This window comes from Oncorhynchus mykiss, chromosome 24, assembly GCF_013265735.2.
Source record: "Oncorhynchus mykiss isolate Arlee chromosome 24, USDA_OmykA_1.1, whole genome shotgun sequence".
Classification (NCBI taxonomy): Eukaryota; Metazoa; Chordata; class Actinopteri; order Salmoniformes; family Salmonidae; genus Oncorhynchus; species Oncorhynchus mykiss.
In genome coordinates this window covers 15531625-15548493 of record NC_048588.1, presented here as the reverse complement: position 1 = coordinate 15548493, position 16869 = coordinate 15531625, and the positions used below count along the sequence as shown (strand labels likewise).

Sequence of the window (16869 nt, the reverse complement as noted above, 5' to 3'; positions counted from 1 at the left end):
GCCAAAGGTGGAGGTGTGGCTGTTTATATTCAGAACCACATTCATGTAAAGCTTAGATAGGATCTCATGGTAAATACCGTTGAAGTAATATGGCTACAGGTTCATCTGCCTCACCTAAAGCCCATTCTGGTGGGAAGATGCTATAGACCACCAAGTGCTAACAGTCAGTATCTGGATAATGTGTGAAACGCTTGATAATGTGATATCAAGATAGGTATATTATCTGGGTCATTTAAATATTGACTGGCTTTCATCAGGCTCATCACTCAAGAGAAAGCTTTAAACTGCAACTAGTGCCTGTAACCTGGTTCAGGTTATCGGTCAACCTACTGGGGTAGTTAGAAACAGCACAGGAATTAACTCCTCAACATGTATTGATCACATCTTTACTAACGCTGCAGAAATGTGTTTAAAAGCAGTATCCAGATCCATCGGATGTAGTGATCACAATATAGTAGCCATATCAAGGAAAACCAAAGTTCCAAAGGCTGGGCCTAATATAGTGTATAAGAGGTCAAAGAAGAAGTTTTGTAGTGATTCCTATGTTGTGGATGTAAAGAATCTTTGTTGGTCCGTGGTGTGTAATGAGGAACAACCAGATGCTGCACTTGACACATCTATGAAATTGCTTAACCTAGTTACTAATAAGCATGGACCCATGAATAAAATGACTAGAGGGATGAGGCAAAAAAAAATGCTAAATAGGTCTGGCTGTACAAGCGATTGGCAAACGTGCTGCAAATTGAGAAATCGTGTGACTAAAATGAATCAAAAGAAACACCATAAAACAAAGAATGATAGTAAAAAGCTTTGTAGCACCTTCAATGGCATTCTGGGCAAAAAGACTCCTTTCGCTCCATCATTCAATCAGGTGGCTCATTCATCACAAAACCCACTGATATTGCCAACTTCTTTAATGATTTTTTTCTTAGGTTTGACATGCCAGCAACAAATGCTGACACTGTACATCCAAGTATCTGACCAAATTCTGAAAGACAAGCATTTTAATTTAGAATTCCATGAAGTGTGGAAGAACTGAAAAAAATTGTCTATCAATGACAAGTCACCGGGGTATGACAACTTGCAACGAAAATTACTTAATTAATTAAGATAATAGCGTACGATATTGCCACATCTTTCATTTAAGCCTCCTAGAAAGTGTGTTCACTCAGGCCTGGAGGGAAGTAAAAGTTATTCTCCTACCTAAGGATAGTAAAGACCCCTTTACTGGCTCAAATAGCCAACCAATCAGCTTGTGGGGCTTCCGAGTGGCGCAGCGATCTAAGGCACTGTAGCTCAGCGCAAGAGGTGTCACTACAGTCCCTGGTTCGAATCCAGGCTGCGTCACATCCGGCCATGATTGGGAGTCCCATAGGGCAGCGCAAAATTGGCCCAGTATAGTCCGGGGTAGGCCGTCATTGTAAATAAGAATTTGACTTGTCTAGTTAAACAACAGTTCAATTTAAAAAACTAAATCTAGTTACCAACCCTTTGTAAACATCTGGAATAATGTGTGTTTGACCAGATACAATGCTATTTTACAGTAAACAAATTGTCAACAGACAATCAGCACGCTTATAGGGAAGGACATTCAACAAGCACAGCACTGATGGTGATACTGAGGACCCTCTCCGAGACCCTGAAGGAGAGACTGACTTGCATAGTTAAAGAAAATGATTGAGCGAAATTGATAAAAAGATTGTGAGGGCTGTTGTTAGACTTCAGTGCGGCTTTGACATTATCAATCATAGTCTGTTGCTGTAAAATTGTACGCGTTATGGCTTTACACCCCCTGCTATACTGTGGATAAAGAGTTACATGTCTAAGGGTGGGTGTTCTTTAATGGAAGCCTCTCCAACAAAATCCAGGTAGAATCAGGATTTCCCCGGGGCCCTCATTTATCAATGTTGCATAGAAAAGCTTCTAAAGGAACTCAAAGAAAATGTAGAATGGTCGCAAGTACAAAAAAGTTGGTATTTATCAATTGCTCGTACGCTTGACTAACACACACCTGTAAGTATTTTGCCTTGACAAATCAGACATTCTAAAACACTGTGCTAGTGCACGTACAGTCTCATTTACATAAAGAACCTCCCTAAATGACCATTTATGCTCACAAACCTTCCCTTTGAAGCTGCAAGAAATGTCACAAATTTCTGTCAGCCAACATGGAGAAATCAAAGAAGAAAACTTTTCGGACACAGAAATATAACTTTTGATCACCGAAGTGGAAGCAAAACAAGCCATACGTTTGAGCCCTCAGCAATGCTTGGGAGCAAGTTAGAGCTGTGGTAAAATCTGCCTCACTTGAGTGAAGAACAGTTAATGAAATTAAAAATGGTTTGATTTAAAATCATATTCAACAACAAAAACATGATCCACAAAAGGGATATAAGTGCAACCGTAGGAGGGCAGAGTGACTCTCCACTGTCTGCTATGGACCTGTGCATTGGCAGCATAATTGGAGAGACCTCAGTGTCTGGCATCATTTGTGATGGTGATACTGAGGACCCTTTCCCCGACCCTGAAGGAATACCAGACACACCAACTGATGGTGATACTGAGGACCCTCTCCCAGACCCTGAAGGACTACCAGACACACCAACTGATGGTGATACTGAGGACCCTCTCCCAGACCCTGAAGGACTACCAGACACACCAACTGATGGTGATACTGAGGACCCTCTCCGAGACTCTGAAGGAGAGACTGACTTGCATAGTTAAATAAAAGCTAAAAAACAAGAAATAACAAAAAAAATGAAATCTTGACAGACGTGGGTGATTTGCCTGACCCCTCATTCCCAGGCCTACCAGAAGGGGAGCTTCTGGTAGGTGCTTCAGCTGCACCGCATGTTTTGACTAACGCAGTCCTGAAACAACAAGAAGAGATCAACACATCAATTCTTGGACTCAATCAGCAGCTGGAGGATGTATGTAACGGCCTGAGAAATCAATCATTGAAAGAACTTGTTGACTGTGTCAAACATGAGACAAATTCTGGTGCAATGTAAATGTGTTTTGTCGACTTGATTACAACATTTGGAAGAACAGATACCGAAAACCGTTGTATGATATTGACTCTTGTCCTCAGTGCCAGGGCTATGGGTAGTGGGAAACACTCCCTGTCAGGCATGGACTCATCAGGTCTCAAATCAAATTTTATTTGTCACATACACATGGTTAGCAGATGTTAATGCGAGTGTAGCGAAATGCTTGTGCTTCTAGTTCCGACAATGCAGTAATAACCAACAAGTAATCTAGCTAACAATTCCAAAACTACTACCTTATAGACACAAGTGTAAAGGGATAAAGAATATGTACATAAATATATATGAATGAGTGATGGTACAGAGCGGCATAGGCAAGATACAGTAGATGGTATTGAGTGCAGTATATACATATGAGATGAGTATGTAAACAAAGTGGCATAGTTAAAGTGGCTAGTGATACATGTATTACATAAAGATGCAGTAGATGGTATAGAGTACAGTATATACATATACATATGAGATGAATAATGTAGGGTATGTAAACATTATATTAGGTAGCATTGTTTTAAGTGGCTAGTGATATATTTGACATCATTTCCCATCAATTCCCATTATTAAAGTGGCTGGAGTTGAGTCAGTGTGTTGGCAGCAGCCACTCAATGTTAGTGGTAGCTGTTTAACAGTCTGATGGCCTTGAGATAGAAGCTGTTTTTCAGTCTCTCGGTCCCAGCTTTGATGCACCTGTACTGACCTCGCCTTCTGGATGATAGCGGGGTGAACAGGCAGTGGCTCGGGTGGTTGTTGTCCTTGATGATCTTTATGGCCTTCCTGTGACATCGGGTGGTGTAGGTGTCCTGGAGGGCAGGTAGTTTGCCCCCTGTGATGCGTTGTGCAGACCTCACTACCCTCTGGAGAGCCTTACGGTTGTGGGCGGAGCAGTTGCCGTACCAGGCGGTGATACAGCTTGTGAGTGCTTTTGGTGACAAGCTGAATTTCTTCAGCCTCCTGAGGTTGAAGAGGCGCTGCTGCGACTTCTTCACGATGCTGTCTGTGTGGGTGGACCAATTCAGTTTGTCTGTGATGTGTACGCCGAGGAACTTAAAACGTACTACCCTCTCCACTACTGTTCCATCGATGTGGATAGGGGGGTGTTCCCTCAGCTGTTTCCTGAAGTCCACAATCATCTCCTTAGTTTTGTTGACGTTGAGTGTGAGGTTATTTTCCTGACGCCACACTCCGAGGGCCCTCACCTCCTCCCTGTAGGCCGTCTCGTCGTTGTTGGTAATCAAGCCTACCACTGTTGTGTCGTCCGCAAACTTGATGATTGAGTTGGAGGCGTGCGTGGCCACGCAGTCGTGGGTGAACAGGGAGTACAGGAGAGGGCTCAGAACGCACCCTTGTGGGGCCCCAGTGTTGACGATCAGCGGGGTGGAAATGTTGTTGCCTACCCTCACCACCTGGGGGCGGCCCGTCAGGAAGTCCAGTACCCAGTTGTACAGGTCTGGGTGGATCATTCAGTGGAATGCCATTTTTGATTGCAATGTTTTGAAGCACACTGCCAGCATTGACAATGTAGCAAACCTAAAAAGGAATTTGCACATTGTATTACATTCACATAATGGCAATTGAAAGAATGTCATTTCAGAAGCAACCTTGCTAGGCTGGTATTGCAGTGTGCCTCCTGTCCCAGACAAGCACAGCCAACGCCCTTTCAGCAGGCCTATGGTGCGCTCCACTGTTGTTCTTGTGCGTGGGCTTGGTGGTACCTTGACTCTTGTTGGTTTGAGGGGTTTGTGAGGGGAGTCATCAGCCATGTTCAAAACGGGTAGCCCCGGTCTCATGCAGTTATGAACACAACATTCAGATGTTGTTTCCCAGTACAGGTCTAACATGGCAAATCAAGCCATCCGTCCTCAACAGCTCCTTCCTGGAGGTTAAGGTCAACTGAACTGTTCTGCACAATGAATCAATCATGTGTCCCACCTGGCCACTACATTCAACAAACCAAATGTGAATCACAGATGACCTGCACATTGACAGAATGGAAACCTTTTCTGTTGACGAAGTTGAATTCGTTTCATTGCGATGTGGGTGCAGTCAACTGCTGCAATGACATTGTGAAATCCAGCTATGGTATGGAAATCCCTTTTCCCTCTGTCCTGTTGCACAGCAGTGTACAGAAACTGGATGTATTGTGGGGTCAATTAATAATGCCATGAAGGACTGCAGGCAATATTCGGCTTATGGTTGGTTGTGAAATGCCAGATCGATCCGCAATCTCCCGTTGGAATGTTCCAGTGGCCAAAAATCCCAGGGTGGAGAGGACTTGGGTTTGCACTGGGATGATATTGGTGCGATTTCTCTCCCTTTCTAATACTGGAGAGAGTTGGATGCAGAGACAATAAAATATGCCTTGGAGAACAAAATCTACTAATAAGCCAAGCGTCGCTCTCAGCAAAAACATCTGCAAGCTCATTGAAAACACTCTCCCTGCGTAATGCAGCTTGTGCCAGGTCCTCCAGCAATGAAAGATTTGTCATTTTGGACAAGTCACAGTGCCTCAGTGTAGCCTTCTATATTATTTAACTGGTTTAACTAAATTGCCTCCAACCTTACATTCCACTCTCTTCCTAATTGACTTTATTATTCAATTAAGCTTAAATGGTTTCATGTTTATGAATTCGATAGCATCCTGAGAAAACTATTAGTAGCTTAAGTGTTTATAAAATAAATGAATAAACTATTAATGTATGATATTTTTAATTCATGGTTTATGATTTGATCCAGTATGTCAATCCTTTCTCCATTTGGTGGATGGTCATTAGCAGTTTGACTTTTATACCACAAGGTGCTGTGCATACGCATGGTCCGAGGTGTGCTTAAGTTTAGACACATTCTCAAGTATAAGTACAAATGGATAAATCCCACACTTTGCTTAGAAATGATCGCACGCATGGTTTACCATCATTTGTTCGTTCGCAACATTGAGAAATTAGGGCCCAGGGCAGCTGTCTAGGCCCATTACATTTTTCAATCTTTACTAACGACATGCCACTGGCTTTTCAGTGTGCATCTAAGAGGATGATTCAATACTATACACGTCTGCTACCACAGTGACTGAAATGACTGCAACACTTAGAGCCGCAGTTAGGTTTAGAATGGGTGGCAAGGAATAAGTTAGTCCTAAATATTTCAAAAACTAAAAGCATTGTATCTGGGACAAATAATTCACTAAACCCTAAACCTCAACTAAATCTTATATTGAATAATGTGGTATTGAGCAAGTTGAGGAGACTAAACTGCTTGGAGTAACCCTGGATTATAAACTTTCACGGTCAAAACATAGTGATACAACAGTAGCTAAATTGTGGAGAAGTCTGTCCATAAAAAAGTGCTACTCTACCTTCTTAACACTGTCAACAAGGCAGGTCCTACAGGCTCTAGTTTTGTCGCACCTGGACTACTGTTCAGTAGTGTGATCAGGTGCCACAGAGGGATTTAGGAAAATTGCAATTGGCTCAGAACAGGGCAGCACGGCTGGCCCTTTGATGTACACAGAGAGCTAACATTAAGACTATGCATGTCAATCTCTCCTGGCTCAAAGTGGAGGAGAGATTGACTTCATCACTACTTTTATTTATGAGATGTAAAAAATAAAATAAAAAAGACAAACAAGAAAGGACAACATGAGCTTGTTCAAGAAAGAAAAAACCCCCAAATTTTCAGTTTCCGCTGCAAAACGTTTTCCATCGCACATGTTGAATGCACTGAGCTGTCTGTTTGAACTACTGGCACACAGCTCGGACACCCATGCATACCCCACAAGACATTCCATAAGAGGTCTCTTCACAGTCCCCAAGTCCAGAACAGACTATGGGAGGCACACAGTACTACATAGGACCATGACAACATGGAACTCTATTTCACATCAAGTAACACATGCAAGCAGTAGAATGTGATTTTAAACAGATTTAAAAAAATACTTTATGGAACAGTTGGGACTGTGAAGCAACAAACATAGGCATAGACACACACATACAAACACTATACACACGTACACATGGATTGTGTCCAATAGATATGTGGTAGTAGAGTAGGGGCCTGAGAGCACACATTTAATATGTTGTGAAATCTGTTGTATGTCTATGTATTATAATGTATAACTGATCAAGGATGATTAATGGAAACAGGATACACAAGCTCAATTTTGAGTCTCATAGCAAAGGGTCTGAATACTTATGTAAATAAGGTATCTGTTTTTTATTTTTAATAAATTAGCAAAAATGTCTAAACCTGTTTTCGCTTTGTCATTATGCGGTATTGTGTGTAGATTGATAAGTAAAAACAAAGATTTAATACATTTTAGAATAAGGCTGTAACGTAACAAAATGTGGAAAAAGTCAAGGGTTCTGAATACGTTTAGAATCCACTGTAAATCTATTCAACACACTGTCGTTCTTAGAATTACGATTTTACAAAGAGAGTTTGTGTTATAAGAAGTTTTAGGAAGACATGCCATTTGGCTGTAACTTAACAAAATGGGGGAAAAGTCAAGGGGTCTGAATACTTTCCAAAGGCACTGTATATGTGATCATATCCAAATGTAAGCTAGGTTTGAAATGATGTTTTAGTCAAATATTATATATGTGTGGTTTCTTGCGGTCAATTTGAAGTCTACAAATTATTTGGAATTATGTTTCGGCCCCTGACCATCCTCCAGAAAAAAAATTGGCCCGTTGAATCTGAATTTGAATCTGATTCCTGACCTGAAGACAATTTCAATGGGGGAACCGGAGTCCTGACATTTTGACCTTGCAAGGGCACGCACCATTTTTGACCAGGGTGCTAAAAGTAGAGAATACAGTGCAAGGAGGGAGATGAAGATAGGCTAAGTGAGGACATTTAATGTTGACAATGTTTGCTAAAGTTAAAACCAGTTTGCTTATTTGTTACATTGTAGTTAAAATGATGAATGTAAATCATACTCCTAATGAATTAATCAGATGCATTTCGTGAGCTTGTCATTTTTCCAACGCATCTATAACGTTCGAAATTCATCAAAACTGTCAAGTACAAGCATATTGAGGCTATAATAAAGTTCAGATGAATGATTGGATTATAAGGACATGGGGTAAAGAAAACATTTCACCCTCTTGAACTGACCCACATTTTCCTGCATTCTAGAACACTTAGTGGACTAGTATTTATTGTCTGTTTAATTAGAATGTAGGTGAAATCTATTAAAAAGCAGATAAAAAAAAAAAAAAAAATTATGGCCTTTTAAAGCTAACTGGAAAGGCCTGTAACACGGAACCCAAACCAGCTGTGTGTGTGTACCATCGTGCATACATGTTGTCCCCCCACACCAAACGTGATCACGACACGCAGGTTAAAATATCAAAACAAACTCTGAACCAATTACATTCATTTGGTGACAGGTCGAAGAGCATTAAACCTTTATGGCAATTTAGCTAGCTAGCTTGCACTTGCTAGCTAATTTGTCCTATTTAGTTAGCTTGCTGTTGCTAGCTAATTTGTCCTGGGATATAAACATGGAGTTATTTTACCTGAAATGCACAAGGTCCTCTACTCCGACAATTAATCCACACAAACGGTCAACCCGAATCGTTTCTAGTCATCTCTCCTCCTTCTAGGCTTTTTCTTTTCTTGACTTCATATTGCGATAGGCAACTTTCATAAATGGCATAAATGGCATAAGTGGCATTACCGCCACTGACTTTCATCTTTTCATCTTTCAGTCATCTTTCAGTCACCGACCTTCAGTCTTTCAGTCACCATATAACCAATGAGGCGATGGCACGTGGGTACCTGCTTCTATAAACCAATAAGGAAATGGGAGAGGCTGGACTTGCAGTGCGATCTGCGTCAGAAATAGAACTGACTTCTATTTTAGCCCTTGGCAACGCAGACGCTCATTGGCGCGCACGAGCAGTGTGGGTGGAATAATTGAATAATATAGATTACAAAATGTATTTTGCAACACGACGCGAGCGGTTTAGTCAGCCTGTAAGAAATGTGCTTTACGTGTAGACACACTGAACAACAAACCGAGCTGAAACACATGTGTATAGATCGACAGGGATGTATCGAGCGACTAAATATCGATGTAACATACACAAAAAAATGTTTTGCTGGTCATAGCGTTTTGCTGGTATTCACACTAGCGATTAGTATTTTGTGTATCTATGCGCTCTCTTACGAAACTTTCGGTACGGTGTTTAACTACATTTTCTTTAAATCAATTAGTAATCATGTTAGAGAAGAATTGTGGGCATAGCGGGAAATGTTTATACATTATTCACATATGAGAAAAGCAAACTTTCATTTCTAATTTTCTACTACTAGCCTACCATCCCAGTTATAATCAGAGTTATTGTTTGGTCAATTCAGGACAGAACTTTCCGAGACACTGCAGCGAATTTGTTCTGACCTGAGTTGACCAGTCAATCAAGGCCAAGCCTTTCGATCAGAAAGAGGAAAGCTGGAGAGTACAGCCTGGTCTTACCTCTAGCCCAGGGGTGTCAAACTCATTTTCCCCACAGGCTGCATTCACTCTTCACCAAGGTCAGGAGGGCCATACTTAATATGGATTATTTCCTTTGTGTCAAAATGTGCAAATCATAGTCCTCTATCCATCGCTTTTGGAATGTGATGCTCCCTGAGTATCTAGATGGACAGAGTGAAGAGACTATAAATGTAGGTCTATCATTTCTACACAGTTTTGATTTTGTTTTAGTAATTTCAATGTGATTTTAATTTAATTTTTTAAAATGGATTATTGTTATTTATTTTATTTTTCCTAACCACCCGTGGGATGGATTGAATTGGCTAGCGGGCCTTGAGTTTGACACATGTGCTCTAGCCTATATAATTAGCATAACAGGTAATAAACCAGAAATAATATAAGCTATAACCTCTCAGTTTACACCGAAACAAGTCATTAAAATCCTGTTCTAAAAACAGTATTGTTAATGACAAATGTGCTAGCCTTCACCTCCAAGCTTTTGCAGAGGGGCATCTCTGTAATCTCTCTTCTCTCAATTGAACCATTAAAAAAAAGCAGTTTAGGAGTGATTAAGCCATCGCAATCGATTAAGACCTGGCAGCAGCCGCATCTACCGACGGGTCAATAAAGGCTTGTTAACTCAGTCACAGAGAGAAGCGTGACAACTTGGAAGAAGTTTTCAGTCCGTCATCAACATCAGACAGATTATGGGAGATATAATTAAATAATTATCCTGCCACTGTTGTGTTGTTGGTATTGATTTATTCGACCAAATGTCTCGCCACTCTACCCCATGCATAGCGTAGCATAGCATATGGACGCTTGGCAGGAGACAGAGTCCCAAATTGCGCCCTATATACACCTAATGGGCCCTGGTCTAAAGCAGTGCACTATATAAGGAAAAGGGTGCCATTTGGGATGTGTACACAGAGGCACAAGTGACAAACACCAATGGAAACGGACTGCCCTAAAAAAAACAACAAAAACAGTACAGTAGCCCTTTGTCTAGCACATGTACTGGAGTGTGAGGACATCAAACATATGGCCTGTTATTAAACCTCTTAAATGTAACTGCATGTGATCCCCCAAATTAATTATTTATCATGACAGGGTCATAAACAATAAATAGTAATGTTGCATAATCTAAGAAAGGTTAAAATATCACCTTTCTGGTAAAATATGTTACTTTTGAGGACAAGCTCAAGTACATGAAAATAATGTGAAAATATTACTTATTTTATATGATGCATTTCCTAACAAAACTACATGAGGCTTGAAATCAGTTATATGTTTTCTAAATATAGTATAATCCATTTATAAAATGACTGACTAAGATTTCACCTTCCTTATAACTGTAGAAAAGATTTGTATATTTAGAGTTGAGAAAAATGCATATTTTCTAAAGTTCTCTCTTGATCAAAACATCCATCTCATTGCTGTGAACTTCTCAGAGCTCTAGCTTGGCTTCCTGAACTTGTTAGAAATTCACCATTCATCTCATTAAATCTTGTCCATCTATGACAAAGTGTTTGTTTAAAATCTATGCTGAACAAAAATATAAATACATGTAAAGTGTTGGTCCCATGTTTCATGAGGTGAAATAACAGATCCCAGAATTTTTCCACATGCAAAAAAGCGTATTTCTCAAAAATGTTGTTTGCAAATTGCTTACATCCCTGTTAGTGAACGTTTCTTATTTGTCAATATGATCCACCCACCCATGACAGAGGTGGCATATCAAGAAGCTTATTAAACAGAATGACACAGGTGCACCTTGTGCTGGGGACAAACGGAAGAGTATTTGTCTGTAATAAAGGGGCTGGATCGTATCCCCGAGCTGACAAGGTAAAATTCTGTCGTTCTGCCCCTGAACAAGGCAGTTAATCCACTGTTCTCCGGTAGGCCATCATTGTAAATAAGAATTTGTTCTTATCCGACTTGCCTAGTTAAATATATTAAATAAAGGCCTTTTGTGGTAAAAAAAATACTCCTGATTGACTGGGCCTGGCACCCCAGTTGGTGGGCCTGGCTCCCAAGTGGGTTGGCCTATGCCCTCACAGGCCCACCCATGGCTGCACCCCTGCTCAGTCATGTGAAATCCATAGATTAGGACCTAATAAAATGTACTTCAATTGACTTATTTCCTTATATGAACTGTTACTCAGTAAAATAAAAAAATCAATTGTTGAATGTTGCGTACATATTTGTTCAGTATACCAATAATGTTAAATTACTGGGTATAAATCAACAGCGATAAAACCACACTCTCCTGATGCGTCGACAAGTGCCGTAAGCTTCAGCCAGGAGTTGATGGACATCCCAGTAGAGACATACTGTGTCCTGAGAATCAGGGCAACCCCTCAATGCAAGACATTTCCATCTATAGTGTCCACATATTGATTTATAAACAAACCGGTACCATAACGGTAATTTTATCATAAAGTTAAATATTTACAGCATATTTCTGAACACAAAAGAGAGGGACAGATATTGGTTACAATGCCACCCCCATCTGTCACACTTCAAACCCACAGTAACATATGAAGATAGTACATTGTTATTTTCTAAGTGCAGAACAAAATATGTCATTACATATGTTATACCTCTCATTCCTAGAACCGATTAGACCTGTTATGGTCAGCTTTACGTTACTGTCCTGATTATGATGCAAACATTTGGGGCACATTGACTTCAATTGGTTTTTGGTTAGAAAATGCTGATATTAATGGTTGGTGCAAACTTTGGGAACAGAATAATGGCACAAACACACTTGGCATCTGCACTGTTCAAGAAAATGTGTTTTTGTAGAATGTTCTGTGGAAATTGTTAAAAGTACTCCTTGTGTATATAATTGTATGATTTGATTAACTTTGCCGTCATTGGTTTTTGTTTGACATACATTTTAAAGTGAAACATTCTCAGCATCATTCTGTTACCATGTAATTGCCCCAAGCAAACCCAAATAGTGGATTTTAGTCTCTCCTTGTGCATAAACTGCTTTCAAGGAATCAACAATTGTTTGTATGTGTGTATATGGGGAGCACCAGCTAGAGGCCAACCAGACCTAGTACAAGGTGCTACCCTGTAAGGTTGAGGCTTACCTGGTCCAGGGTGGGGTCCCGTGGGTGCTGGATCTCAGCTTCCACCACAGCAGCAGACGAGGAAGAGGGGTTCTGGAAGGCACAACCTCTACACTGTAGTAGCCTCGTCACAGAGCACGCCACTGGGTCCCAGATAGCACTGTAGGCGGTATGTGTGTGTGTTTTAGAGAAAGAGAAAGTAAAGTAAAAAACAACTAAATGCTCCATTTCACCCACGTAAAGTAACCCACAGAAAAGCCTGCAAGGAGAAAGCATCAAAGGCCTCTGAGCAGCTAGCCACTCATTAACCCACTCCTCAGCACAGGAAGGCATACATCATAATCCCGGGGAAAGTGAATTTGTACAAACGCTTTTTGGCTGGTGACACTGATTGCTGTTTTATAATGACATAGTTTAAATGGATCATTACTTTGAAGGGACTGTAAATACATATACCAACGGAACTATAGAATGCTGTTGAGGAAGTGTGTACTGTATGTATGGATGAAAGGTGCTTGGATCAGAGAAATAGAATGATTCATTCTTATTCTTCAGCTTGGATAGCAACACTGTCAAAGGGAAAAGTGACTAGAGGATTCTAGCAGGCACCATGGCTTCTTTTGTCCTGACTAATCTACAGAGTCAGTGATTTGGATGGATCCAGGTTCGAGCTTTTCAGAGTTGGGACATCGTTCAGACAGGTTGGTTTCGCTCACCCCCACTTCAAAGAAAGAGGAGCTCCCCAGCATAGACTTATGGCATCAATGAAGCAGGGGTTTTGTGACTATGGAAACATCTTGCTGACTGCAGTGTTTAGCTCCTAAGACAGCTTCCCTCTCTTTTTCGGCATCCCCAAAGAGGTACTAAAACAAGCCTGAACAAGGAAAGTTTGTAATAGCAGGTTCTTCATATGTGGCTGTATTATTCCAAACCCCTACAGTGAAATCACAAATGAACTAATTCCTGTAGGTTAGGCCACAATGTAAAGATGAAAGACAAAGTCAGATGTAGTGTTGTCTACCTGTAGTGTTGTTGTCCCTGTAAGGCTGAAGACTGCTTCGGGGGGCCTGTATGGCCACGATTCCCCGGACCATCAGTAGGGTAGGGGAAAGTGCATGGGTACATGGGTGCCTGGGTGGGAGATGGACACTGGGCTGGGCCTGTGGTCCCCCACCCTCTGGTGCATTTAAGCCTGGCTATCTTCTCCAGATCACAGAGTGCTCTGCAGCTCACCTAAGGTACACAGTCCAGTCCTCTGGAACAGGGTCTCTGATAATTAGTAATGTGGAAGTCAAGACTTGAGTTGGCATGATGTGCATCGTATCACCTGTTACGCACATTGTTTGTGTGTAACAGGTGATACGATGCACATCACTACCTCAGATATCTAGGCTCCAACCATGGTCTATGCAGTGGCCTCTAACTCGCCCTTCTCCTCCGAGAGGCCCCGTTGGCCCCTCTATCCTGCTTACAGCTCCTATGCCTAGAGGGAGCAAGCAACGGATGGATGGTTTTGTTTTCATTTCCAAATGAGAACTGATAAATTCACTGACAAAAACAGGACACCCTGACAAAATTACTCTGTGACACGTACGGGCTGTTACTTTTTCTCCCCAATTGGTAGTTACAGTCTCGTCCCATCGCTGTAACTCCTGTACGGACGCGAGAGAGGCGAAGGTCGAGAGCCACACGTCCTCCAAAACACGACCCTGCCAAGCCGCACTGCTTCTTGACATAGTGTTCGCTTAACCCGGCCGTACCAATGTGTTGGAGGAAACACTGTACAACTGGCAACCATGTCAGCAGGCATGCGCCAGGCCACCCGCAGGAGTCGCTAGAGCGCGATGGGAGAAGGACATCCTGGCAGGCCAAACCCTTCCCTAACCCGATTGTGCGCCGTCTCCCGGTCGCAGCCGGCTGCAACACAGACCGGGATCGAAGCCGGGTCTGTAGTGACGCCTGCAGTGCCTTAGACCGCTGTGCCACTCGGGATGTCTGTAACCTTTCTGACTACCAGGCCCTTCCTTTGTTAGACCAGTTAGACCAGTTAGACTACGCTCAGTCTCAGGTTCACCTCCAGGACTTCCTGAGGGACACACTTTGCCCTCACATTTAGGGCTTTGGCCCTAATACTAGTCCCAGGCTTGGTAGAGGCCTGGTCCTTCCATCCTGTGATGGCTTGCTCTCCCTCAGTCTCCTCAGCCTTGGACCTGAACCAGCCACACTAGCAGATCTGACTCTGGCTGTCCTGCCATGGACCTATAGGCCCTGGTCTTTGGTCTGGGACACTGGAGGTGGGTGCTAAGGGCACCCCTGCCTTGGTCCTGCCTCTGCCCCTCTGACTGCACCTGACTTGGGTCTGGGCCTGGTTCTTAGCTTGGGTCTAGGAAAGAACTCTCCCTTTCCATGGCTGGGTCTTGCCACAGCACCTTAACCTGCCAATTAAAGCAAATTATGTCAATATGCCAGTCGCCTTATACTGCTTAGTGGAAAAATCTCAAACAAGCTGAAACAACAGAAACAAACTTACTTTCCAATTATCATAAACTTGGGACCAAAACAAATGCAATTCCAATTAGCCTACTGCATGAATAAACACACTCATTGATTTAATTTGTTCAAACTCGTAAGAATATATAAAGCCCGACTTAGGCTAATCAATGGCGAGATATTAAAGGGACTTAGGGAAGCCACAGTAAATACTCCAATAACCGTACAGTGCTACAGAACAACAGAATAACTGCCTATTAGGATGCTTTTAGGACATCTGCTTACCCTCTCCCATGGCACGCTTGTTGATACTGATGTTAACGAGGTGCCCAGTCACGTTCAGCCATGCAATTACATTAACTAATGATGCTAAGGCACTGTCGTACAGTGAGGCTGATGAGCAGAGAGGAGAGCTTTAATTTAATGGTTCGGTCGACCACTTTGGGCTCCTCTGTCAACCAATCACAGGTTAGGGATCGTTAGGGAGGTTTGTGTTCTAACGAGACAACATCCTGTCAAGCTAATGGGGCTTAATTTGCCAGACATCACTGTTCCCGCCTCCCTCCATCAAAAGTTTAGCTTCTTTAACCAATGGCATGATTGCTCATTTTCGGTAAACCCCAATAATCCAAACAAGGCCCTTAAAACCATGATCACAACTAATCCTCCTAACACTGTAAATGACCTTTTACTCTTCACAACATCGTCAAAACATTTTCCCCATTAAGAGGAACGGTTAGCATGTATGTGACAATATATGCCATTTGCTTTAACTGTTCGTAAACATAGATTACAGGCGTATATGTGAGGCAATAAATACATATTTACCAAGGTTTAATGGAAGCCATAATATCACATCAAACACAATACTACCTCGCTTTGGCAAAGAGGGCTGCAAGCCAGAAATTAAGAAAATAACCGCCACCATAGCAAAGACAGACAGGTAGAACTAATAAAATATAAACATAAAAACAGGTAATCGCAGTGCTAGAGGCATCACTACAGACTTGGGTTTGATCCTGGGCTGTATCACAACCGGCTGTGATAGGGAGTCCCATAGGGTGGCACACAATTGGTCCAGCATCGTCCGGGTTAGGGGAGGGTCTGGCCGGGGGGGCTTTACTTGGCTCATCGAGCTCTAGCGACTCCTTGTGGCGGTCCGAGCGCCTGCAGGCTGAGCTCAGTCGTCAGTGGTGTGGCTGGCTTCAGGGTTAAGCGGGTGGGTATTGAGAAGCGTGGTTTGGCGGGTCATGTTTCGGAGGACGCATGACTCGACCTTTGCCTCCTGAGCCTGTTGGGGAGTTGCAGCGATGAGACAAGATCGAAATTGGGGAGAAAAAGGGGGTAAAATACAAAAAAATAACAATAATACAAATTATAAACAAAATAAATAAAAAATATATTATTTAAACTAGGCAGTCAATTAGTTTCATAACAGAAAAAAAATACAGCATTTATAATTTAAAATTACGTTTTTGAATGTCCTTGAGTGGCTCGGCCAGAGCCCGGACTTGAACCCAATCAAACATCTCTGGAGAGACCTGAAAATAGCTGTGCAGCGACGCTCCCCATCCAACCTGACAGAGCTTGAGAGGATCTGCAGAGAAGAAAGGGAGAAACTCCCCAAACACAGGTGTGCCAAGCTTGTTCCGTCATACCCAAAAAGACTCAAGGCTGTAATCACTGCTAAAGGTGCTTCAACAAACTACTGAGTAAATGATCTGAATACTTATGTAAATGTGATATTTCCATTTTTATTTTGTAATACTTTTGCAAACATTTC

The 16869-nt window shown here is 42.0% G+C and overlaps 1 long non-coding RNA gene across 1 annotated transcript; it reads right to left on the bottom strand.

Moving 5' to 3' along the window:
* Positions 1 to 494: 494 nt before the first annotated feature.
* Positions 495 to 15466, bottom strand: LOC110503455. The gene is made up of 4 exons (XR_002470469.2): positions 15372 to 15466; positions 13618 to 13865; positions 12618 to 12756; positions 495 to 2870 (listed from the first exon to the last, which is right to left on the bottom strand). It is a non-coding gene; the product is annotated as an uncharacterized LOC110503455 (long non-coding RNA).
* Between the last annotated feature and the right edge of the window lie 1403 nt (positions 15467 to 16869).